This window comes from Anomaloglossus baeobatrachus, chromosome 4 (assembly GCF_048569485.1).
Source record: "Anomaloglossus baeobatrachus isolate aAnoBae1 chromosome 4, aAnoBae1.hap1, whole genome shotgun sequence".
Taxonomy (NCBI): Eukaryota; Metazoa; Chordata; class Amphibia; order Anura; family Aromobatidae; genus Anomaloglossus; species Anomaloglossus baeobatrachus.
In genome coordinates this window covers 153,209,798-153,237,679 of record NC_134356.1, presented here as the reverse complement: position 1 = coordinate 153,237,679, position 27,882 = coordinate 153,209,798, and positions in this window count along the sequence as shown.

Here is a 27,882-nt window from a genome sequence, read left to right as displayed (position 1 = left end):
TCCAATCTTCCTCTCCCGTTGGCCGCGACTTCAGCCACTTCTGGCAGGATGTAGAGGCGGCTTTCATGGGCTGGTGGTTTCAGGGTATACCTGGCCTGGTGGATCCGCGCCGTCAGCCTCTTCTGGCAGGATGCAGAGGCGGCCTCCACAATTGGTGCTGGCCAGGTACCCTCTTTGTGGTGGTGAGCCAAGGCCCCATAAACAGGCGTGCTCTCTGGTCGCAGGTGAGCCAAGGCCCTTTTCTACGGACGGGCCCCCCTGGTCGCAGACGAGCCAAGCCCCTAAACAGGCTGGCCCTGGTGGTGGTGCCACTGGTGTAACTATTTACACTGCGAGAGTTTGTGGCTATAGCCAGTTCATAGCCTTAAGGTTTATGGTTTTCTCACAATAGTTTTTGTGGGCACATTTCTTAAACGTTGCAAACAAAACTTGTCAAAACTTCAACTGGTAACTTGCTGTATTTCTTTACTTCTCTCTACTCTACTCCATTTCACTAGGGCGTGGGCATGTAGGGCACCGGCACCTGTGACTTTCTTGCTCTCCGTCGTCGTCCGTGGTTGTTTCATCTGTAGGATCTTTGTCTGTGGTTGTTTCATCTGTAGGTTCTTTATCTTTCCTTTCTTGGTCTTCGTCTGTTTCTACATCTGGTTCTTTATCTCTGTCTTTTCTTTCTTGTCTGGGACATGGTGCTACGTCTAAGGCATAGTAGCCCCTTTCTCCTTGATGCAAGGTGAACTGTACTAAGTCCCCAATTTTCAAATTTCTGCCTGAATGTCCTCTGGGCAGGTGGGCTTGAACATCTCTCCGATTTACAAATATGCCCTCTTTTATTCCTTTTACTACAATAAAGCCGTATCCGCTTTTCAAGTTGAAGTCCTCTACTATTCCTCTGTAAAGGGGTCCTCTAGCCTGGGCTTTGGACCTTCTTAGGCACCTTTTCTCCTCCAGGTCTCTGGCTGTGACCTCTCTCTGCTCTGGAGACTGTGGTGTTGGAGGATACTTTGATCTGCTGCGCCGTGTCTTGCGGGCTGGATTCATGCCTGTGGGCTCCCAGGTGAGGTCTTTGGGTTGATCTTCATCTGCTGACGGTGTCAAGTCTTCCTCCTCCCAGCGGGAATAGGGCAGCATCTCCGGCTCTGGGTAGGGGTCTGCTGCGGTTGGCGTCGGAGTCAGCCCTTCTGCTTCCTGATCTCCTCTCCCCCTTAGTTCTTCGCTGCACTCTGGTTGTGGCAGCGCTGGGGATGAGTGTTCTTCAGCTGGCCCAGGCGGTGGACTCTTCGGCGCAGCTGCAGGGGTTGCCTGTATTTCCTTGGGGGTATGCGGAGGGAGCAGATACCGATCCACCATCTCTTGCGGGAACTGGGCCTCCAGATCAGCCTTCAGCTTCCAGTATTCGGGGTCCTCTCCTATCAGGGTCTTCCTAGCAGGGACCTCTCTGGACTGGGGAGCGGTGTCTGCTCTGGCCTTGCAGGCCGGGGAAAATGATGAGGTAGTCTTCTCTTCTTGGCGGGCCGCGCCCTGTATGGCGGCGGCCTGGTCTTGGCGGGCCGCGCCTGGCATGGCGGCGGCCTGGTCTTGGTGGGCCGCGCCCTGTATGGCGGCGGCCTGAATTGGCGTTTCTGTCGCGGCCGGTTCCTGGCGGGCCGGACTGGACACTGCAGCCGCGGTCTCACTTGGCGTCGCAGCCTCGATGGGGTCCGTGCAGGCTGAGTCGGGCGTCGCTGCAGTGATCGGAGCTTGGCGGGCCGCACCCGGCGGGGCTGCGGCCTGGTTCAGCATATCACTTGCGGCGCGGACGAGCGTCGCTGCTGCGTTGGGGTCTTGGCGGACCGGGTTCAGCAGGGTGGCAGCCTGGGTCAGCGTCACACCTGCAGCACGGATGAGCACTGCCGTGGTGGTCGGAGCCCTGCGGGACAGGCGGGGCATCGCTGCAGCGGCCTGGGCTTGGCGGGCCGCACCTAGCGTGGCTGCGGCCTGGTTCGGTGGCGCCGCGCCGGGCGCCTCTTCCGGGACCGCGGGCGTGGCAGCAGGGGTCGGGGCACTTGCGCTGGCCGGGGCATCACTCGACTCACCCATCTGTGGCAGCATCGAGGTCTGCGTCGTCGCCGCTCGGTCTGACATGCGTCGCGCGGCTCCCTCCTCGTAGGTCCGCACCGCCGCAGCCATCTCCAGGAGCTCCGTGCGTTCTTCCCTGAGCTGTCGCACAATCCCGGCCTCCAGCCGGTCGCAGAAGATGGCAAGCTCTCGGCACCACCAGGCAGCAGTGCCTGGTTCTGGGTATCCGCGTCTGGATTCCATTTCTGCTCTCCGCAGCAGCAGGTTTGTGGCTTCCCTTCTCTCTCGCCGTTTCTCGACGCTTCCGCTTTCACAGCCGGCAAGGTCAGAACTCTGCAGGGGATCTCTGGGTAGCCACACCTCTTCGTGGGCGGTAACTTCTTCCAGCGCGGGCTGCTGTTGTTTTTCAGCGCGCTTTTCATGGTGGCAATATGGCGGCGCTTCCAATTTTTCAAGCGGACCGCCCAGGCACATGGTCACCTGTCTGGACAGGTCTAGTCCTTATCCTGTTCGTGACGCCAGATGTGAAGCCCCACAGGTGTAGTGTCAGTGTCGGTGCATTACCTTCAGGGACTCCACGTTGCTGGATCTCCGTCACTGGTAGGAAGTCTTCTGTTTTTGATCGTGACGCCACTCTCAGTATTGCGGTCAGTGGGGACCGCCACTGCAGGTTAGGGATGCCTGGGGCTGATGATATGTGCAGTTAGATGTAGGAGCCTCCTGAGAGTGAGGCAAGCCCCAGGGCCCTGTGTAGGTTTGTAGTACCACAAGTCGCAGAATAACCACACAGGCAGGAATGTCTTTCAAGGGCTTTACTCACATTTGATGGCAGGGTGAGTAGCCCGGGCGTAGCTGGGATGAACCAGATGGGAACCAGGTATCCTTCAGGCTGACTTTATGAGGGTGACTACCGACTCGCCTTCCTTAGCCCTTGGTGGTTTGGGGTGACCCCGACTTTGAGTCCCTATGGGGGCCACCCAGGGAAGATGCTGCAGCCTCTCTCCCCTTGTTGTTTGCCGTGTGCTTGTTCCCCGGACCAGGCCACTCCAGCCTCTTGCCTCCTATGACCTATGGGCCCTAACTTGTGGTTACGTGGCTGCGGCTTTTGTAGTGTTGTGGTGTGGGCTTTAAGAGCCCCACACCGGCAGGTTTAGCAGGGAAAGGTGAATCTATCCTCGCTTCGGGATCTGCCGCCCGGTTGGGCCTGGTGCTCTCTAGCAGTCTCCTTACTTCCCACTCCGTTGCACTCTCTAGCTGAAGCTGGCTTTCAGGCAGCACTCCTAGTTGACCGTTCTCCCCCGTCAATAGCCACTGCGCGGGCGCTGTTAGACAGCAACAGCCCCACAGGTCTGCTCCTCACTGAGCCCTATGGAGTTCTGCCCTAACTGACTCACTGCCCCTCCCCTCCTGTTCTTGCCTACGCCACCTAGCAACCAGACTCTCCTCCACACCCCTTGAGAGGAGATGGAGGCTCTACCCCCTCCACTATTCCAGTGAAGGTGAAGGCTTGCCCCCTCCTGGGATCCCCAGGGGTCCTCTCATGGGTACATGTGTGAGACCCGGTCACTATGCGCCTGTGTTCCACACCCCAGTCAGCCTTCTGGATTACCTGTCTTGTACTGTCCCCAGCATGGGTGCAGTACTCAGTGGTGCCTGACCAGGTCAGGGGCGCCACACTTCTACTGGGTATTTTCCTACAAATACTGGAACAGCTCACTGCTTAGAATGATCCTTCCCAGCTCTATAATATATTATATATACCCCACAATGCAGGCTCACACACACATTTGTCTCAAGTGTGTTGTAGGGACACAGATACAGTCTTGGTCATGTGACTAAAGGCTACTTTACACACTGCGATATCGGTCCCGATATCGCTAGTGTGGGTACCCGTCCCATCTGTTGCGCGACATGGGCAAATCGCTGCCCATGCCGCACAACACCGACCAGACCCGTCACACATACTTACCTGCCCGGCGACGTCGCTGTGACCGGCGAACCGCCTCCTTTCTAAGGGGGCGGTCCGTGCGGCGTCACAGCGACGTCACTGAGCGACCGCCCAATAGCAGCGGAGGGGCGGAGATGAGTGGCCGGAACATCCCGCCCACCTCCTTCCTTCCTCATAGTGGCTGGGAGGCAGGTAAGGAGAGGTTCCTCGTTTCTGCGGTGTCACACGGAGTGATGTGTGCTGCCGCAGGAGCGACGAACTACATCGTTACTGCTGCAGTAACGATAATCGAGAATGGAGACCCATGTCACCGATGAGCGATTTTGCACGTTTTTGCAACGATGCAAAATCGCTCATCGGTGTCACACGCAGCAACATCGCTAATGCGGCCGGATGTGCGTCACAAATTCCGTGACCCCAACGACTCCGCATTAGCGATGTCGCAGCGTGTAAAGCCCCCTTTAGTGGGAGTGGTGTACAGGGTCTTAGCAGTAAAGAGTATTCCATATTTCTGCCAGATACCCACAGAGATATTGAAATCTGAAAAAAGAGACTTCTGCTCATTGAAGGTAAGAACTGCTCACATAGCGTTCAACTCCACAGCAAACGAGTGCTCTAGCACTGGCATCTCAGCAGGGATATTCCCCTACTACACATGTGTGTCTGGGTCGCTGTGACAGTTTACAGGACATAACTCAGGGCACCTAGACAGAAGGCAGAGGGACTACTTTCTATTTCTGGTGTAGAGCTTAGTACAATATATATATATATACTATTACATGTGACACATGTACCTTGTATTACCATTATTCGCTGTATATGAACCCCTTTTCTCCGGGCATTATTTGTCTATAGCATTTTTCACGAACCTGAGGCAACTGAGAACCCTTCAGTGAAGGAATTCCACTAACCCTCACAATACCAACCAGGGGCCTCCCTGCAGTAACTCAGGTAGTTGTACCCATTCTCTTTCCGCATTCTATGTGTTCTTCTTCTTTCTTCTTTTTTTTCTTTTTTCTTCTTTTTATTTCTATCATGTAGTTCAGGGGTTTATAGATATATGTCCTGCATCTCATATTTCCTTTAGTGGTGCTTCTTACCCATTCTCATATCATTTACCCTAGTATTTCATGATCCTGAGGCGACTGAGAACCCTTTAATAAAGGAATCCTTTTTCACCTGAATTGTCAAGTGATACTTACCAGTGACTATCACGTAATGTTACAGGTAGTTCCATTTTCTTCCTCTTCTTTCTCTCCTTTCTTCTTTGTCACACGGTCCATTGTGTTATAGCCCACGTGTCATGATAACACTTATACCATCTTTTCATTTAGATTCCACCTACAATTATTTACCGATTCCAGTTCTGGAATAGGCTTTCATCATCTACTCACTAGAATTCTCAAGTGCATAAGGTACTGAGACATATACATGTTCACACCATTATAAAGAACAAAGTATAAACATTGAGGTTTTTCTCACACCCATGTTCCTGTGTTCTTTGATATGATATGTGTTCATTTCCTTCACTATATAGGATTGCAAGTTTTCCATTTGTACCTTAATGGCAATGACGCTATACAATTGAACACATATCATCCTGTTATCCATATAGGTGTGTATTTACCTGCTTGACTATTTTTGGTTGTTTGATCCAGAATGTTTCTCCAGATAGGTCATGTGAAAATTTTCTTTCCTCAGTACAAATGTTTTCACTATGGCTTTGGAAAAAATTTTTGTATGTGCCTCATGGTCATTTGACCCATTGTACTCTCAAGTAGCAATATATTGTACTGTTATGTTGTACTATGTACTAATTACGTGTTTATATGGTTTTGTAACCCTTTATGATCTTAGATAACTTTATCCTTGATAAAGACCTAAAAACAAGGTCGAAACGTTGGATGAATTATCCTTTTGCACAAATAAAGAATTTTCAGCATTCCAAGAGTTCTTTTCTTACGTTATTAATCACTATAGTGTGCCAGAGCTATTTCTTTTGAATTGACTCTTATTTTTTCTGAGCACCTGCTATATACACAGTGAGCCAGACATATTCAATTTTCATTCAGAAGGCAGAGGGAAGCCTTAGCAGCTGAGCATATATCTTTGCTTGTGAGCATTAGAACAGGCCGGCGATTACAGGGTAACATGAAAAATGTCCAGCTTGCATTATGACTAGAACATGACAATATCCTTTTAAGTACTAACCTATGATGCGTTCCTAAGCAGTTGATGTTATATGTTCTACATTTCATTTTCTGCATACTTTACAAGTAGTAGAATTTGCTTTGATATAGGCAACTGGATTTTCACAATGAAAAGGCAAAGGATAACGCCCGAAAAAGACGCCATACATTATGTCAGTGCCATCACTGACAAACCTGGATTGACCATGAAATACGGTATGGAGAGCTGTTGTCATCGTATTAGATAGATAAGAATGATTATATGTATTGTAGAAATGTCTCCTATCATGTTCCCTAATTTTTTATTATGTCCACATCCTGGTCCCCATCTTGGACATCATAACAAACGTGCACTTTTTTGTTTAATTTACATATTGGACCATAGGAAAAATGACACTACAGCTACAGAGGTGACCGTCTGATAGCCCAGCTCGACTATCCATCTCTACTGAAGACCCTTTCAGCTTTTTGAGAGTTGGGTGGAGGACATCATCTCTGAAAATAGGGTCCCACAGCTGCACCCCATCAGTGTGAGCAGGACTCTTAGGACTCTTAGAAGAGTCAATGCTCTGATACCATGGGGGGCGCTTAGCCCCCTCTCTTCGTCACTGAGGATGATTTCATTTTTCAGGGATTAGAGAGGGTGGTCCTTGTGGTGGACTGCAGGTATGGAGAGCTGTTGTCATCGTATTAAATAGATAAGAATGATTATATGTATTGTAGAAATGTCTCCTATCATGTTCCCTAATTTTTTATTATGTCCACATCCTGGTCCCCATCTTGGACATCATAACAAACGTGCACTTTTTTGTTTAATTTACACATTGGACCATAGGAAAAATGACACTACAGCTACAGAGGTGACCGTCTGATAGCCCAGCTCGACTATCCATCTCTACTGAAGACCCTTTCAGCTATTTGAGAGTTGGGTGGAGAACATCATCTCTGAAAATAGGGTCCCACAGCTGCACCCCATCATTGTGAGAAGGACTCTTAGGACTCTTAGAAGAGTCAATGCTCTGAGACCATGGGGGGCGCTTAGCCCCCTCTCTTCGTCACTGAGGATGATTTCACTTTTCAGGGAATAGAGAGGGTGGTCCTTGTGGTGGACTGCAGGTATGGAGAGCTGTTGTCATCGTATTAGATAGATAAGAATGATTATATGTATTGTAGAAATGTCTCCTATCATGTTCCCTATTTTTTTATTATGTCCACATCCTGGTCCCCATCTTGGACATCATAACAAACGTGCACTTTTTTGTTTAATTTACACATTGGACCATAGGAAAAATGACACTACAGCTACAGAGGTGACCGTCTGATAGCCCAGCTCGACTATCCATCTCTACTGAAGACCCTTTCAGCTTTTTGAGAGTTGGGTGGAGGACATCATCTCTGAAAATAGGGTCCCACAGCTGCACCCCATCAGTGTGAGCAGGACTCTTAGGACTCTTAGAAGAGTCAATGCTCTGAGACCATTGGGGGCACTTAGCCCCCTCTCTTCGTCACTGAGGATGATTTCATTTTTCAGGGATTAGAGAGGGTGGTCCTTGTGGTGGACTGCAGGTATGGAGAGCTGTTATCATCGTATTAGATAGATAAGAATGATTATATGTATTGTAGAAATGTCTCCTATCATGTTCCCTAATTTTTTATTATGTCCACATCCTGGTCCCCATCTTGGACATCATAACAAACGTGCACTTTTTTGTTTAATTTACACATTGGACCATAGGAAAAATGACACTACAGCTACAGAGGTGACCGTCTGATAGCCCAGCTCGACAATCCATCTCTACTGAAGACCCTTTCAGCTTTTTGAGAGTTGGGTGGAGGACATCATCTCTGAAAATAGGGTCCCACAGCTGCACCCCATCAGTGTGAGCAGGACTCTTAGGACTCTTAGAAGAGTCAATGCTCTGAGACCATGGGGGGCGCTTAGCCCCCTCTCTTCGTCACTGAGGATGATTTCATTTTTCAGGGATTAGAGAGGGTGGTCCTTGTGGTGGACTGCAGGTATGGAGAGCTGTTGTCATCGTATTAAATAGATAAGAATGATTATATGTATTGTAGAAATGTCTCCTATCATGTTCCCTAATTTTTTATTATGTCCACATCCTGGTCCCCATCTTAGACATCATAACAAACGTGCACTTTTTTGTTTAATTTACACATTGGACCATAGGAAAAATGACACTACAGCTACAGAGGTGACCGTCTGATAGCCCAGCTCGACTATCCATCTCTACTGAAGACCCTTTCAGCTTTTTGAGAGTTTGGTGGAGAACATCATCTCTGAAAATAGGGTCCCACAGCTGCACCCCATCAGTGTGAGCAGGACTCTTAGTACTCTTAGAAGAGTCAATGCTCTGAGACACTGGGGGGCGCTTAGCCCCCTCTCTTCGTCACTGAGGATGATTTCACTTTTCAGGGAATAGAGAGGGTGGCCCTTGTGGTGGACTGCAGGTATGGAGAGCTGTTGTCATCGTATTAGATAGATAAGAATGATTATATGTATTGTAGAAATGTCTCCTATCATGTTCCCTATTTTTTTATTATGTCCACATCCTGGTCCCCATCTTGGAAATCATAACAAATGTGCACTTTTTTGTTTAATTTACACATTGGACCATAGGAAAAATGACACTACAGCTACAGAGGTGACCGTCTGATAGCCCAGCTCGACTATCCATCTCTACTGAAGACCCTTTCAGCTTTTTGAGAGTTGGGTGGAGGACATCATCTCTGAAAATAGGGTCCCACAGCTGCACCCCATCAGTGTGAGCAGGACTCTTAGGACTCTTAGAAGAGTCAATGCTCTGAGACCATTGGGGGCACTTAGCCCCCTCTCTTCGTCACTGAGGATGATTTCATTTTTCAGGGATTAGAGAGGGTGGTCCTTGTGGTGGACTGCAGGTATGGAGAGCTGTTATCATCGTATTAGATAGATAAGAATGATTATATGTATTGTAGAAATGTCTCCTATCATGTTCCCTAATTTTTTATTATGTCCACATCCTGGTCCCCATCTTGGACATCATAACAAACGTGCACTTTTTTGTTTAATTTACACATTGGACCATAGGAAAAATGACACTACAGCTACAGAGGTGACCGTCTGATAGCCCAGCTCGACAATCCATCTCTACTGAAGACCCTTTCAGCTTTTTGAGAGTTGGGTGGAGGACATCATCTCTGAAAATAGGGTCCCACAGCTGCACCCCATCAGTGTGAGCAGGACTCTTAGGACTCTTAGAAGAGTCAATGCTCTGAGACCATGGGGGGCGCTTAGCCCCCTCTCTTCGTCACTGAGGATGATTTCATTTTTCAGGGATTAGAGAGGGTGGTCCTTGTGGTGGACTGCAGGTATGGAGAGCTGTTGTCATCGTATTAAATAGATAAGAATGATTATATGTATTGTAGAAATGTCTCCTATCATGTTCCCTAATTTTTTATTATGTCCACATCCTGGTCCCCATCTTAGACATCATAACAAACGTGCACTTTTTTGTTTAATTTACACATTGGACCATAGGAAAAATGACACTACAGCTACAGAGGTGACCGTCTGATAGCCCAGCTCGACTATCCATCTCTACTGAAGACCCTTTCAGCTTTTTGAGAGTTTGGTGGAGAACATCATCTCTGAAAATAGGGTCCCACAGCTGCACCCCATCAGTGTGAGCAGGACTCTTAGTACTCTTAGAAGAGTCAATGCTCTGAGACACTGGGGGGCGCTTAGCCCCCTCTCTTCGTCACTGAGGATGATTTCACTTTTCAGGGAATAGAGAGGGTGGCCCTTGTGGTGGACTGCAGGTATGGAGAGCTGTTGTCATCGTATTAGATAGATAAGAATGATTATATGTATTGTAGAAATGTCTCCTATCATGTTCCCTATTTTTTTATTATGTCCACATCCTGGTCCCCATCTTGGAAATCATAACAAACGTGCACTTTTTTGTTTAATTTACACATTGGACCATAGGAAAAATGACACTACAGCTACAGAGGTGACCGTCTGATAGCCCAGCTCGACTATCCATCTCTACTGAAGACCCTTTCAGCTTTTTGAGAGTTGGGTGGAGGACATCATCTCTGAAAATAGGGTCCCACAGCTGCACCCCATCAGTGTGAGCAGGACTCTTAGGACTCTTAGAAGAGTCAATGTTTTGAGACCATGGGGGAAGCTTAGCCCCCTCTCTTCGTCACTGAGGATGATTTCATTTTTCAGGGATTAGAGAGAGTGGTCCTTGTGGTGGACTGCAGGTATGGAGAGCTGTTGTGATCGTATTAGATAGATAAGAATGATTATATGTATTGTAGAAATGTCTCCTATCATGTTCCCTAATTTTTTATTATGTCCACATCCTGGTCCCCATCTTGGACATCATAACAAACGTGCACTTTTTTGTTTAATTTACACATTGGACGATAGGAAAAATGACACTACAGCTACAGAGGTGACCGTCTGATAGCCCAGCTCGACTATCCATCTCTACTGAAGACCCTTTCAGCTTTTTGAGAGTTGGGTGGAGGACATCATCTCTTAAAATAGGGTCCCACAGCTGCACCCCATCAGTGTAAGCAGGACTCTTAGGACTCTTAGAAGAGTCAATGCTCTAAAACCATGGGGGGCGCTTAGCCCCCTCTCTTCGTCCCTGAGGATGATTTCATTTTTCAGGGATTAGAGAGGGTGGTCCTTGTGGTGGACTGCAGGTATGGAGAGCTGTTGTCATCGTATTAGATAGATAAGAATGATTATATGTATTGTAGAAATGTCTCCTATCATGTTCCCTAATTTGTTATTATGTCCACATCCTGGTCCCCATCTTGGACATCATAACAAACGTGCACTTTTTTGTTTAATTTACACATTGGACCATAGGAAAAATGACACTACAGCTACAGAGGTGACCGTCTGATAGCCCAGCTCGACTATCCATCTCTACTGAAGACCCTTTCAGCTTTTTGAGAGTTGGGTGGAGGACATCATCTCTGAAAATAAGGTCCCACAGTTGCACCCCATCAGTGTGAGCAGGACTCTTAGGACTCTTAGAAGAGTCAATGCTCTGAGACCATTGGGGGCACTTAGCCCCCTCTCTTCATCACTGAGGATGATTTCATTTTTCAGGGATTAGAGAGGGTGGTCCTTGTGGTGGACTGCAGATATGGAGAGCTGTTATCATCGTATTAGATAGATAAGAATGATTATATGTATTGTAGAAATGTCTCCTATCATGTTCCCTAATTTTTTATTATGTCCACATCCTGGTCCCCATCTTGGACATCATAACAAACGTGCACTTTTTTGTTTAATTTACACATTGGACCATAGGAAAAATGACACTACAGCTACAGAGGTGACCGTCTGATAGCCCAGCTCGACTATCCATCTCTACTGAAGACCCTTTCAGCTTTTTGAGAGTTGGGTGGAGGACATCATCTCTGAAAATAGGGTCCCACAGCTGCACCCCATCAGTGTGAGCAGGACTCTTAGGACTCTTAGAAGAGTCAATGCTCTGAGACCATGGGGGGCGCTTAGCCCCCTCTCTTCGTCACTGAGGATGATTTCATTTTTCAGGGATTAGAGAGGGTGGTCCTTGTGGTGGACTGCAGGTATGGAGAGCTGTTGTCATCGTATTAGATAGATAAGAATGATTATATGTATTGTAGAAATGTCTCCTATCATGTTCCCTAATTTTTTATTATGTCCACATCCTGGTCCCCATCTTGGACATCATAACAAACGTGCACTTTTTTGTTTAATTTACACATTGGACCATAGGAAAAATGACACTACAGCTACAGAGGTGACCGTCTGATAGCCCAGCTCGACTATCCATCTCTACTGAAGACCCTTTCAGCTTTTTGAGAGTTGGGTGGAGGACATCATCTCTGAAAATAGGGTCCCACAGTTGCACCCCATCAGTGTGAGCAGGACTCTTAGGACTCTTAGAAGAGTCAATGCTCTGAGACCATTGGGGGCACTTAGCCCCCTCTCTTCATCACTGAGGATGATTTCATTTTTCAGGGATTAGAGAGGGTGGTCCTTGTGGTGGACTGCAGATATGGAGAGCTGTTATCATCGTATTAGATAGATAAGAATGATTATATGTATTGTAGAAATGTCTCCTATCATGTTCCCTAATTTTTTATTATGTCCACATCCTGGTCCCCATCTTGGACATCATAACAAACGTGCACTTTTTTGTTTAATTTACACATTGGACCATAGGAAAAATGACACTACAGCTACAGAGGTGACCGTCTGATAGCCCAGCTCGACTATCCATCTCTACTGAAGACCCTTTCAGCTTTTTGAGAGTTGGGTGGAGGACATCATCTCTGAAAATAGGGTCCCACAGCTGCACCCCATCAGTGTGAGCAGGACTCTTAGGACTCTTAGAAGAGTCAATGCTCTGAGACCATGGGGGGCGCTTAGCCCCCTCTCTTCGTCACTGAGGATGATTTCATTTTTCAGGGATTAGAGAGGGTGGTCCTTGTGGTGGACTGCAGGTATGGAGAGCTGTTGTCTTCGTATTAAATAGATAAGAATGATTATATGTATTGTAGAAATGTCTCATATCATGTTCCCTAATTTTTTATTATGTCCACATCCTGGTCCCCATCTTGGACATCATAACAAACGTGCACTTTTTTGTTTAATTTACACATTGGACCATAGGAAAAATGACACTACAGCTACAGAGGTGACCGTCTGATAGCCCAGCTCGACTATCCATCTCTACTGAAGACCCTTTCAGCTTTTTGAGAGTTGGGTGGAGGACATCATCTCTGAAAATAGGGTCCCACAGCTGCACCCCATCAGTGTGAGCAGGACTCTTAGGACTCTTAGAAGAGTCAATGCTCTGAGACCATGGGGGGCGCTTAGCCCCCTCTCCTCGTCACTGAGGATGATTTCACTTTTCAGGGAATAGAGAGGGTGGTCCTTGTGGTGGACTGCAGGTATGGAGAGCTGTTGTCATCGTATTAGATAGATAAGAATGATTATATGTATTGTAGAAATGTCTCCTATCATGTTCCCTATTTTTTTATTATGTCCACATCCTGGTCCCCATCTTGGAAATCATAACAAACGTGCACTTTTTTGTTTAATTTACAAATTGGACCATAGGAAAAATGACACTACAGCTACAGAGGTGACCGTCTGATAGCCCAGCTCGACTATTTATCTCTACTGAAGACCCTTTCAGCTTTTTGAGAGTTGGGTGGAGGACATCATCTCTGAAAATAGGGTCCCACAGCTGCACCCCATCAGTGTGAGCAGGAATCTTAGGACTCTTAGAAGAGTCAATGCTCTGAGACTGTTACGGGGGGCTGTCTGATAATAACTGAAAGGAGTATCAGACAGTCAGGGTCCACCGTGCAAAGACTTTGCTGCAGACTATGGCAGAGTGCAATACCTCTGTTAACTCACAGAAGAATATAATAAGTAAGTAAAGCAATTCCTCCCTTACTTGGAGGGTGTGTGGAATGATCTCTGTTAACAATCACAGAGACAAAGGCAATGTGTGCGAAATGGCACCTACCTAGGTCCGCTCTTCTAGTGGTGCAAAAGAGACGAACAGCAGCGTAAGCCGCACAAAGCTCCTACCTGCGTTCGCTCCACTAGTGTGCGAGGACACGAACCACTAGATATGGCACCTGCCTAGGTCCGCTCTTCTAGTGGTGCAAAAGAGACGAACAGCAGCGTAAGCCGCACAAAGCTCCTACCTCTGTTCGCTCCCCTAGTGTGCGAGGATACGAACAACTGCCAGACGCAGTATAAGGAACGTTACCCTAGCGGCAACGTCCACCTACGAGTAGAATCACAAGGCCCAGCCAGACCATGTGCCTCAGGCACCTGCCTATGTCCGCTCCCCTAAGAGGTAAGGATACGGACAGCAGCCGAAGCTGTAAGGTATAAGAACGCTACCCTGCCGGTAGCGCTCACCTAGCATAGACAGAGGAATGCCTAGAGGAACGCGCACAGAGCGTCTACTCATATGCATGAACCAAGAGGACTGAGCACCATGCGGCGTGTGTCAGGGTCTTATATAGACTCTGTGCCTCATCCAAGATGGAGGACACCAGAGCCAATCCGCTGCCAGAACGACAGGAGTGACGTCATGCTGGCCTATCACCGAGCAAGACGTCACAAGCACATGACCAGCGACCAATCGGCATAGAAGGTGTCAGAGACATGTGACCTCGTGTCAGCGATGATGTCACCCGCACATGTGCAATGGCTCCAAGATTGGACTTAGTCTCCGGCGCTCGCACATGTGCAGTAGCAAGAAATCTGGACTTAGTCTCCAGCGCTCGCACATGTGCAGTAGCAAGAAATCTGGACTTAGTCTCCAGCGCTCGCACATGTGCAGTAGCAAGAAATCTAGACATAGTCTCCAGTGCTCGCAGCAACCGTAACAGTACCTCCCCCTCAAGGACCCCCCTCCCGGCGACGCAGGTAATCGGCAACTAAGTCGGGAGCATGGACAGCCTCCTCAGGCTCCCAAGAGCGATGTTCCGGGCCATAGCCCTCCCAATCTATCAAGAAGAACCTGCGCCCTCTAACCATCTTAGAACCAACTATGGCTCGTACCTCATAGCTAGAGCGAGAGGAATCAGAGGCAGGAGAGTGCACTTCACGAGCGTGAGGTAAAATAGCCGGCTTTAGCAGTGAGACATGGAATTTGTCATGAATCCTAAGATGGACAGGTAACTTCAATTGATAGACTACAGGATTTACCTGTCGAAGAACCTCATAAGGACCCAGGAAGCGAGGAGCAAATTTGACAGAGCTCACTCTAAGTCTCACGTGTTTTGCAGAGAGCCACACAAAGTCCCCTGGAGAAAAGACAGGAGCCGGGCGACGAAACCGATCGGACACCGTCTTCATACGGTCCTTAGCTGCTTGGATCGACTCTTGAGTCCGATCCCAAACCTCTCTGGCATTAGTTGCCCAGTCGGCCACGAGAGGAGGAGGTGCAGCAGCGGGAAACGGTACTGGTACCCTAGGGTGTTGCCCATTATTGAGTACGAACGGTGTCTGCCCAGTGGCCTCAGCCAGCGAATTGTTAAGGGCAAATTCTGCCCAGGGTAGGAGGGAGGACCAGTTATCGTGGTTCTCAGCAACAAAGTGTCGAAGGTATATAATCATAGATTGATTGGTACGTTCAACCAAACCATTAGTCTCCGGATGGTATGCCGAAGAGAGATTCAACTCAATTTGCAGAAGGCTACAAAGATCTCGCCAGAAACGGGAAGTAAATTGCGGGCCTCTATCACAAATGATACGATCTGGCATCCCGTGAAGCCTAAAGACATGCTTGAGGAATAGTTTGGCTAGTACCCTGGAAGATGGGATTCTCGATAACGGTACGAGATGAACCATCCGGGAGAAATGGTCCGTAATGACCCACACAAATCTATGTCCCTGTGAACATGGAAGATCACCCACAAAGTCCATGCCTACCACCTCCCATGGTCTATCTGGCACTGGTAAAGGATGCAAGAGCCCAGCCGGTCTCTGCCGTAATGGACGGTTGCGAGCACACGAGTAGCAGGAACCGACATATCTCTTTACGTGGCTGGCTAAGTGTGGCCACCAATACCACCTCTCCAGTAACTCTCGTGTCCGCCTAATACCAAAATGCCCACCCACCTTTGAGGTGTGGGCCCATGACAGTATATCATTCTGTCGATCAGGCGGAACAAAGGTCTTGCCCGGTGGGATTTGGTCTAACGTCACAGGGGAGAGCGTATGAAAAACCCTGGAGGGAAGGATAAGACGAGGTTCGTCAATCTCTTCCTGGGTAGAAAGCATAGAGCGAGACAGGGCGTCTGCCTTGTTATTCTTACTCCCAGACAGATAGTTGATGGAGAAGTGAAAGCGGGAGAAAAACAAGGACCAGCGGGCTTGGCGAGGATTCAGACGCTGAGCGGTTTGTAAGTACGTCAGATTCTTATGGTCTGTATAGACCTGGAAAGGATGTTTCGCTCCTTCCAGCAAGTGACGCCACTCCTCCAAGGCTAATCTCAAGGCGAGCAGTTCCCTATCCCCAATGGTATAGTTTCTCTCTGCCGGTGAAAAGGTTTTAGCAAAGAAGAAACACGGCCTTTTTCTACCTGCACCGTTCTTTTGATACAAGACCGCACCAGCACCCACTGAAGAGGCATCAACCTCTAAGAGGAAGGGCTTATTCTCATCGGGTCTTTGAAGAACGGGAGCAGTTGAAAAGTGTCTTTTTACTGCCTCAAAAGCCTGAGATGTCTCAGTAGACCAGGCTTTGGGATTAGCACCTTTCTTAGTCAAGGCCACCAAAGGGGCCACCAAAGTAGAAAAATGGGGTATGAACTGCCTGTAATAATTTATGAATCCTAAGAAGCGTTGCACCGCCTTCAAGGAATGAGGTTCGGACCATTGAAGGACAGCAGAGAGCTTCGCAGGATCCATAGCCAGACCCTCTTGTGAGATAATGTAACCCAAAAAAGGCAATGAGGACTGCTCGAATACACATTTCTCGAGTTTAGCAAACAATGAGTGCTCCCTTAAACGGGAAAGGACACGAACGACATCCTGACGATGAGTCTCCAGATCAGGAGAAAAAATCAGGATGTCGTCCAGATACACCACTACTGAGGATAACAGTAAATCCCTGAATACATCGTTTACGAAGTCCTGAAATACTGCGGGTGCATTACATAACCCAAAAGGCATGACGAGGTATTCATAGTGACCGTCTCGGGTGTTAAAAGCGGTCTTCCATTCGTCACCCTTTCGAATTCGTACCAAGTTATACGCACCCCGCAGATCCAACTTCGTAAAAACTTGAGCTCCTCTCAGTCTGTCAAAGAGCTCCGAAATTAAAGGTAATGGGTATTTGTTCTTTATTGTGATTGCGTTGAGACCCCTGTAATCTATGCAGGGACGCAAATCACCCTCTTTCTTCCGAACAAAGAAAAACCCAGCTCCCGCGGGAGAGACAGACTTACGAATGAACCCCTTCTCTAAACTCTCTCTTATATAGGTCGACATGGCCTCCGACTCAGGTATCGACAGGGGGTAAACCCTGCCTTTAGGTGGAACCGAACCTGGGATAAGGTCTATGGCACAGTCATACGGCCTATGGGGTGGAAGAACCTCAGCACCCTGTTTGGAGAACACGTCAGCGAAATCCAAATAGGGTGTAGGTATGGGAGAGAGATCAGTTGATGCAACCGCAACGACCTTAGGTGGTAAGGGAAGACATCGGGACTGACATTTCGAACCCCAACTAATAATGCTGTCAGACTCCCAGTCAATGTGAGGAGCATGAGTCCGAAGCCATGGAAGACCCAGAAGTACGTCGTCTATACCCTCAGGCAAAACAAGAAAAGAAATCTCCTCTATGTGACCCTGAGACAGGGAAAGGCGCAAGGGAACTGTCCTCAATGTAATGGAGTCAGACAACATAGTTCCATTAACAACACGGACAGGAATAGGCGCCTCTAACATGATAGAGGGAATATTGTGTCCCTTTACAAATCCTGAGGACACAAAAATCCCGTCAGCTCCGGAATCCACAAAAGCCATAATAGGCCATGTATTCTCAGATAACGAGAGCTGACCTGGGATACAACACTTAGAGGGTGCAGAAGACGTCTCTAGTAACCCCCCTCTAATGGTTACTAGGCCAGGAAGTTTCCCTGACGACTAGGACACTTGTTGGCATACTGCCCAGCCTGACGACATACGTAACATATAGGAGGACCAGACTTGCGTAGTCTGGAGGACGTATGACCTAACTCCATAGGAGTGGGAGATGTTTCAGATGCTGAGGAAGATGGTAGTGGACCCTCAACAACTGGAATAGCCCGATGCTTAGGGCGTGAGGAAGAGACCTCGAGTCTACGTTCCTTATGGCGTACATCGATCCTCGTTGCTACTGTGATCAAGTCCTCCAGAGAAGCAGGGACCTCACGAGTAGCAAGGGCATCCTTGACATAGCCTGCCAACCCTCTCCAGAAGATAGGAATCAACACCTTCTCTGGCCAATCTAGTTCTGCCACCAGAGTTCTAAAAGCAATGGCATAAGAACTAGTGGATAACGAACCCTGAGATAGATCTAACAGTCTCAGGGCCGCATCATGGGTAACCTGCGGACCCATGAATACCGCCTTAAGAGCATCAAGAAAGTCTTGATGTCTCAGAGTAACCACATCAGAGCGCTCCCATAGGGGAGTCGCCCATTCTAAGGCTTTGTCCTGAAGTAAGGAGATGATAAAGCCTACTCTGGACCTCTCCGTAGAGAAGCGAGAAGAGTTGACCTCTAGGTGTATCTGACACTGACTAATGAAACCACGACATGATCTGGCATCGCCAGAATATCTGTTTGGCAGAGCAAGTCGAGGATCATGTGCAGATGTCACCATGGTCTGAGGTTTATCCTCTATACTCTTGAGCCGTGACTCAAGTACTTGTATGTAACGGTGTAACTGCTGATATTCTGCCATAACTGCCAGACCCTTGGCTCAGTCCTAATGTTACGGGGGGCTGTCTGATAATAACTGAAAGGAGTATCAGACAGTCAGGGTCCACCGTGCAAAGACTTTGCTGCAGACTATGGCAGAGTGCAATACCTCTGTTAACTCACAGAAGAATATAATAAGTAAGTAAAGCAATTCCTCCCTTACTTGGAGGGTGTGTGGAATGATCTCTGTTAACAATCACAGAGACAAAGGCAATGTGTGCGAAATGGCACCTACCTAGGTCCGCTCTTCTAGTGGTGCAAAAGAGACGAACAGCAGCGTAAGCCGCACAAAGCTCCTACCTGCGTTCGCTCCACTAGTGTGCGAGGACACGAACCACTAGATATGGCACCTGCCTAGGTCCGCTCTTCTAGTGGTGCAAAAGAGACGAACAGCAGCGTAAGCCGCACAAAGCTCCTACCTCTGTTTGCTCCCCTAGTGTGCGAGGATACGAACAACTGCCAGACGCAGTATAAGGAACGTTACCCTAGCGGCAACGTCCACCTACGAGTAGAATCACAAGGCCCAGCCAGACCATGTGCCTCAGGCACCTGCCTATGTCCGCTCCCCTAAGAGGTAAGGATACGGACAGCAGCCGAAGCTGTAAGGTATAAGAACGCTACCCTGCCGGTAGCGCTCACCTAGCATAGACAGAGGAATGCCTAGAGGAACGCGCACAGAGCGTCTACTCATATGCATGAACCAAGAGGACTGAGCACCATGCGGCGTGTGTCAGGGTCTTATATAGACTCTGTGCCTCATCCAAGATGGAGGACACCAGAGCCAATCCGCTGCCAGAACGACAGGAGTGACGTCATGCTGGCCTATCACCGAGCAAGACGTCACAAGCACATGACCAGCGACCAATCGGCATAGAAGGTGTCAGAGACATGTGACCTCGTGTCAGCGATGATGTCACCCGCACATGTGCAATGGCTCCAAGATTGGACTTAGTCTCCGGCGCTCGCACATGTGCAGTAGCAAGAAATCTGGACTTAGTCTCCAGCGCTCGCACATGTGCAGTAGCAAGAAATCTGGACTTAGTCTCCAGCGCTCGCACATGTGCAGTAGCAAGAAATCTAGACATAGTCTCCAGTGCTCGCAGCAACCGTAACAGAGACCATGGGGGGCGCTTAGCCCCCTCTCTTCGTCACTGAGGATGATTTCATTTTTCAGGGATTAGAGAGAGTGGTCCTTGTGGTGGACTGCAGGTATGGAGAGCTGTTGTGATCGTATTAGATAGATAAGAATGATTATATGTATTGTAGAAATGTCTCCTATCATGTTCCCTAATTTTTTATTATGTCCACATCCTGGTCCCCATCTTGAACATCATAACAAACGTGCACTTTTTTGTTTAATTTACACATTGGACCATAGGAAAAATGACACTACAGCTACAGAGGTGACCGTCTGATAGCCCAGCTCGACTATCCATCTCTACTGAAGACCCTTTCAGCTTTTTGAGAGTTGGGTGGAGGACATCATCTCTGAAAATAGGGTCCCAAAGCTTCACCCCATCAGTGTGAGCAGGACTCTTAGGACTCTTAGAAGAGTCAATGCTCTGGTACCATGGGGGGCGCTTGGCCCCCTCTCTTCGTCACTGAGGATGATTTCATTTTTCAGGGATTAGAGAGGGTGGTCCTTGTGGTGGACTGCAGGTATGGAGAGCTGTTGTCATCGTATTAGATAGATAAGAATGATTATATGTATTGTAGAAATGTCTCCTATCATGTTCCCTAATTTTTTATTATGTCCACATCCTGGTCCCCATCTTGGACATCATAACAAACGTGCACTTTTTTGTTTAATTTACACATTGGACCATAGGAAAAATGACACTACAGCTACAGAGGTGACCGTCTGATAGCCCAGCTCGACTATCCATCTCTACTGAAGACCCTTTCAGCTTTTTGAGAGTTGGGTGGAGGACATCATCTCTGAAAATAGGGTCCCACAGCTGCACCCCATCAGTGTGAGCAGGACTCTTAGGACTCTTAGAAGAGTTAATGCTCTGAGACCATGGGGGCGCTTAGCCCCCTCTCTTCGTCACTGAGGATGATTTCATTTTTCAGGGATTAGAGAGGGTGGTCCTTGTGGTGGACTGCAGGTATGGAGAGCTGTTGTCATCGTATTAGATAGATAAGAATGATTATATGTATTGTAGAAATGTCTCCTATCATGTTCCCTAATTTTTTATTATGTCCACATCCTGGTCCCCATCTTGGACATCATAACAAACGTGCACTTTTTTGTTTAATTTACACATTTGACCATAGGAAAAATGACACTACAGCTACAGAGGTGACCGTCTGATAGCCCAGCTCGACTATCCATCTCTACTGAAGACCCTTTCAGCATTTTGAGAGTTGGGTGGAGGACATCATCTCTGAAAATAGGGTCCCACAGCTGCACCCCATCAGTGTGAGCAGGACTCTTAGGACTCTTAGAAGAGTCAATGCTCTGAGACCATGGGGGGCGCTTAGCCCCCTCTCCTCGTCACTGAGGATGATTTCACTTTTCAGGGAATAGAGAGGGTGGTCCTTGTGGTGGACTGCAGGTATGGAGAGCTGTTGTCATCGTATTAGATAGATAAGAATGATTATATGTATTGTAGAAATGTCTCCTATCATGTTCCCTATTTTTTTATTATGTCCACATCCTGGTCCCCATCTTGGAAATCTTAACAAACGTGCACTTTTTTGTTTAATTTACAAATTGGACCATAGGAAAAATGACACTACAGCTACAGAGGTGACCGTCTGATAGCCCAGCTCGACTATCCATCTCTACTGAAGACCCTTTCAGCTTTTTGAGAGTTGGGTGGAGGACATCATCTCTGAAAATAGGGTCCCACAGCTGCACCCCATCAGTGTGAGCAGGAATCTTAGGACTCTTAGAAGAGTCAATGCTCTGAGACCATGGGGGGCGCTTAGCCCCCTCTCTTCGTCACTGAGGATGATTTCATTTTTCAGGGATTAGAGAGAGTGGTCCTTGTGGTGGACTGCAGGTATGGAGAGCTGTTGTGATCGTATTAGATAGATAAGAATGATTATATGTATTGTAGAAATGTCTCCTATCATGTTCCCTAATTTTTTATTATGTCCACATCCTGGTCCCCATCTTGAACATCATAACAAACGTGCACTTTTTTGTTTAATTTACACATTGGACCATAGGAAAAATGACACTACAGCTACAGAGGTGACCGTCTGATAGCCCAGCTCGACTATCCATCTCTACTGAAGACCCTTTCAGCTTTTTGAGAGTTGGGTGGAGGACATCATCTCTGAAAATAGGGTCCCAAAGCTTCACCCCATCAGTGTGAGCAGGACTCTTAGGACTCTTAGAAGAGTCAATGCTCTGGTACCATGGGGGGCGCTTGGCCCCCTCTCTTCGTCACTGAGGATGATTTCATTTTTCAGGGATTAGAGAGGGTGGTCCTTGTGGTGGACTGCAGGTATGGAGAGCTGTTGTCATCGTATTAGATAGATAAGAATGATTATATGTATTGTAGAAATGTCTCCTATCATGTTCCCTAATTTTTTATTATGTCCACATCCTGGTCCCCATCTTGGACATCATAACAAACGTGCACTTTTTTGTTTAATTTACACATTGGACCATAGGAAAAATGACACTACAGCTACAGAGGTGACCGTCTGATAGCCCAGCTCGACTATCCATCTCTACTGAAGACCCTTTCAGCTTTTTGAGAGTTGGGTGGAGGACATCATCTCTGAAAATAGGGTCCCACAGCTGCACCCCATCAGTGTGAGCAGGACTCTTAGGACTCTTAGAAGAGTTAATGCTCTGAGACCATGGGGGCGCTTAGCCCCCTCTCTTCGTCACTGAGGATGATTTCATTTTTCAGGGATTAGAGAGGGTGGTCCTTGTGGTGGACTGCAGGTATGGAGAGCTGTTGTCATCGTATTAGATAGATAAGAATGATTATATGTATTGTAGAAATGTCTCCTATCATGTTCCCTAATTTTTTATTATGTCCACATCCTGGTCCCCATCTTGGACATCATAACAAACGTGCACTTTTTTGTTTAATTTACACATTTGACCATAGGAAAAATGACACTACAGCTACAGAGGTGACCGTCTGATAGCCCAGCTCGACTATCCATCTCTATTGAAGACCCTTTCAGCATTTTGAGAGTTGGGTGGAGGACATCATCTCTGAAAATAGGGTCCCACAGCTGCACCCCATCAGTGTGAGCAGGACTCTTAGGACTCTTAGAAGAGTCAATGCTCTGAGACCATTGGGGGCACTTAGCCCCCTCTCTTCGTCACTGAGGATGATTTCATTTTTCAGGGATTAGAGAGGGTGGTCCTTGTGGTGGACTGCAGGTATGGAGAGCTGTTATCATCGTATTAGATAGATAAGAATGATTATATGTATTGTAGAAATGTCTCCTATCATGTTCCCTAATTTTTTATTATGTCCACATCCTGGTCCCCATCTTGGACATCATAACAAACGTGCACTTTTTTGTTTAATTTACACATTGGACCATAGGAAAAATGACACTACAGCTACAGAGGTGACCGTCTGATAGCCCAGCTCGACTATCCATCTCTACTGAAGACCCTTTCAGCTTTTTGAGAGTTGGGTGGAGGACATCATCTCTGAAAATAGGGTCCCACAGCTTCACCCCATCAGTGTGAGCAGGACTCTTAGGACTCTTAGAAGAGTCAATGCTCTTGTACCATGGGGGGCGCTTGGCCCCCTCTCTTCGTCACTGAGGATGATTTCATTTTTCAGGGATTAGAGAGGGTGGTCCTTGTGGTGGACTGCAGGTATGGAGAGCTGTTGTCATCGTATTAGATAGATAAGAATGATTATATGTATTGTAGAAATGTCTCCTATCATGTTCCCTAATTTTTTATTATGTCCACATCCTGGTCCCCATCTTGGACATCATAACAAACGTGCACTTTTTTGTTTAATTTACACATTGGACCATAGGAAAAATGACACTACAGCTACAGAGGTGACCGTCTGATAGCCCAGCTCGACTATCCATCTCTACTGAAGACCCTTTCAGCTTTTTGAGAGTTGGGTGGAGGACATCATCTCTGAAAATAGGGTCCCACAGCTGCACCCCATCAGTGTGAGCAGGACTCTTAGGACTCTTAGAAGAGTCAATGCTCTGAGACCATTGGGGGCACTTAGCCCCCTCTCTTCGTCACTGAGGATGATTTCATTTTTCAGGGATTAGAGAGGGTGGTCCTTGTGGTGGACTGCAGGTATGGAGAGCTGTTATCATCGTATTAGATAGATAAGAATGATTATATGTATTGTAGAAATGTCTCCTATCATGTTCCCTAATTTTTTATTATGTCCACATCCTGGTCCCCATCTTGGACATCATAACAAACGTGCACTTTTTTGTTTAATTTACACATTGGACCATAGGAAAAATGACACTACAGCTACAGAGGTGACCGTCTGATAGCCCAGCTCGACAATCCATCTCTACTGAAGACCCTTTCAGCTTTTTGAGAGTTGGGTGGAGGACATCATCTCTGAAAATAGGGTCCCACAGCTGCACCCCATCAGTGTGAGCAGGACTCTTAGGACTCTTAGAAGAGTCAATGCTCTGAGACTATTGGGGGCGCTTAGCCCCCTCTCTTCGTCACTGAGGATGATTTCATTTTTCAGGGATTAGAGAGGGTGGTCCTTGTGGTGGACTGCAGGTATGGAGAGCTGTTGTCATCGTATTAAATAGATAAGAATGATTATATGTAATGTAGAAATGTCTCCTATCATGTTCCCTAATTTTTTATTATGTCCACATCCTGGTCCCCATCTTGGACATCATAACAAACGTGCACTTTTTTGTTTAATTTACACATTGGACCATAGGAAAAATGACACTACAGCTACAGAGGTGACCGTCTGATAGCCCAGCTCGACTATTCATCTCTACTGAAGACCCTTTCAGCTTTTTGAGAGTTGGGTGGAGAACATCATCTTTGAAAATAGGGTCCCACAGCTGCACCCCATCAGTGTGAGCAGGACACTTAGGACTCTTAGAAGAGTCAATGCTCTGAGACCATGGGGGGCGCTTAGCCCCCTCTCTTCGTCACTGAGGATGAATTCACTTTTCAGGGAATAGAGAGGGTGGTCTTTGTGGTGGACTGCAGGTATGGAGAGCTGTTGTCATCGTATTAGATAGATAAGAATGATTATATGTATTGTAGAAATGTCTCCTATCATGTTCCCTATTTTTTTATTATGTCCACATCCTGGTCCCCATCTTGGAAATCATAACAAACGTGCACTTTTTTGTTTAATTTACACATTGGACCATAGGAAAAATGACACTACAGCTACAGAGGTGACCGTCTGGTAGCCTAGCTCGACTATCCATCTCTACTGAAGACCCTTTCAGCTTTTTGAGAGTTGGGTGGAGGACATCATCTCTGAAAATAGGGTCCCACAGCTGCACCCCATCAGTGTGAGCAGGACTCTTAGGACTCTTAGAAGAGTCAATGTTTTAAGACCATGGGGGGCGCTTAGCCCCCTCTCTTCGTCACTGAGGATGATTTCATTTTTCAGGGATTAGAGAGAGTGGTCCTTGTGGTGGACTGCAGGTATGGAGAGCTGTTGTGATCGTATTGGATAGATAAGAATGATTATATGTATTGTAGAAATGTCTCCTATCATGTTCCCTAATTTTTTATTATGTCCACATCCTGGTCCCCATCTTGGACATCATAACAAACGTGCACTTTTTTGTTTAATTTACACATTGGACCATAGGAAAAATGACACTACAGCTACAGAGGTGACCGTCTGATAGCCCAGCTCGACTATCCATCTCTACTGAAGACCCTTTCAGCTTTTTGAGAGTTGGGTGGAGAACATCATCTCTTAAAATAGGGTCCCACAGCTGCACCCCATCAGTGTAAGCAGGACTCTTAAGACTCTTAGAAGAGTCAATGCTCTAAAACCATGGGGGGCGCTTAGCCCCCTCTCTTCGTCCCTGAGGATGATTTCATTTTTCAGGGATTAGAGAGGGTGGTCCTTGTGGTGGACTGCAGGTATGGAGAGCTGTTGTCATCGTATTAGATAGATAAGAATGATTATATGTATTGTAGAAATGTCTCCTATCATGTTCCCTAATTTTTTATTATGTCCACATCCTGGTCCCCATCTTGGACATCATAACAAACGTGCACTTTTTTGTTTAATTTACACATTGGACCATAGGAAAAATGACACTACAGCTACAGAGGTGACCGTCTGATAGCCCAGCTCGACTATCCATCTCTACTGAAGACCCTTTCAGCTTTTTGAGAGTTGGGTGGAGGACATCATCTCTGAAAATAGGGTCCCACAGCTGCACCCCATCAGTGTGAGCAGGACTCTTAGGACTCTTAGAAGAGTTAATGCTCTGAGACCATGGGGGCGCTTAGCCCCCTCTCTTCGTCACTGAGGATGATTTCATTTTTCAGGGATTAGAGAGGGTGGTCCTTGTGGTGGACTGCAGGTATGGAGAGCTGTTGTCATCGTATTAGATAGATAAGAATGATTATATGTATTGTAGAAATGTCTCCTATCATGTTCCCTAATTTTTTATTATGTCCACATCCTGGTCCCCATCTTGGACATCATAACAAACGTGCACTTTTTTGTTTAATTTACACATTGGACCATAGGAAAAATGACACTACAGCTACAGAGGTGACCGTCTGATAGCCCAGCTCGACTATCCATCTCTACTGAAGACCCTTTCAGCTTTTTGAGAGTTGGGTGGAGGACATCATCTCTGAAAATAGGGTCCCACAGCTGCACCCCATCAGTGTGAGCAGGACTCTTAGGACTCTTAGAAGAGTCAATGCTCTGAGACCATTGGGGGCACTTAGCCCCCTCTCTTCGTCACTGAGGATGATTTCATTTTTCAGGGATTAGAGAGGGTGGTCCTTGTGGTGGACTGCAGGTATGGAGAGCTGTTATCATCGTATTAGATAGATAAGAATGATTATATGTATTGTAGAAATGTCTCCTATCATGTTCCCTAATTTTTTATTATGTCCACATCCTGGTCCCCATCTTGGACATCATAACAAACGTGCACTTTTTTGTTTAATTTACACATTGGACCATAGGAAAAATGACACTACAGCTACAGAGGTGACCGTCTGATAGCCCAGCTCGACAATCCATCTCTACTGAAGACCCTTTCAGCTTTTTGAGAGTTGGGTGGAGGACATCATCTCTGAAAATAGGGTCCCACAGCTGCACCCCATCAGTGTGAGCAGGACTCTTAGGACTCTTAGAAGAGTCAATGCTCTGAGACTATTGGGGGCGCTTAGCCCCCTCTCTTCGTCACTGAGGATGATTTCATTTTTCAGGGATTAGAGAGGGTGGTCCTTGTGGTGGACTGCAGGTATGGAGAGCTGTTGTCATCGTATTAAATAGATAAGAATGATTATATGTAATGTAGAAATGTCTCCTATCATGTTCCCTAATTTTTTATTATGTCCACATCCTGGTCCCCATCTTGGACATCATAACAAACGTGCACTTTTTTGTTTAATTTACACATTGGACCATAGGAAAAATGACACTACAGCTACAGAGGTGACCGTCTGATAGCCCAGCTCGACTATTCATCTCTACTGAAGACCCTTTCAGCTTTTTGAGAGTTGGGTGGAGAACATCATCTTTGAAAATAGGGTCCCACAGCTGCACCCCATCAGTGTGAGCAGGACACTTAGGACTCTTAGAAGAGTCAATGCTCTGAGACCATGGGGGGCGCTTAGCCCCCTCTCTTCGTCACTGAGGATGAATTCACTTTTCAGGGAATAGAGAGGGTGGTCTTTGTGGTGGACTGCAGGTATGGAGAGCTGTTGTCATCGTATTAGATAGATAAGAATGATTATATGTATTGTAGAAATGTCTCCTATCATGTTCCCTATTTTTTTATTATGTCCACATCCTGGTCCCCATCTTGGAAATCATAACAAACGTGCACTTTTTTGTTTAATTTACACATTGGACCATAGGAAAAATGACACTACAGCTACAGAGGTGACCGTCTGGTAGCCTAGCTCGACTATCCATCTCTACTGAAGACCCTTTCAGCTTTTTGAGAGTTGGGTGGAGGACATCATCTCTGAAAATAGGGTCCCACAGCTGCACCCCATCAGTGTGAGCAG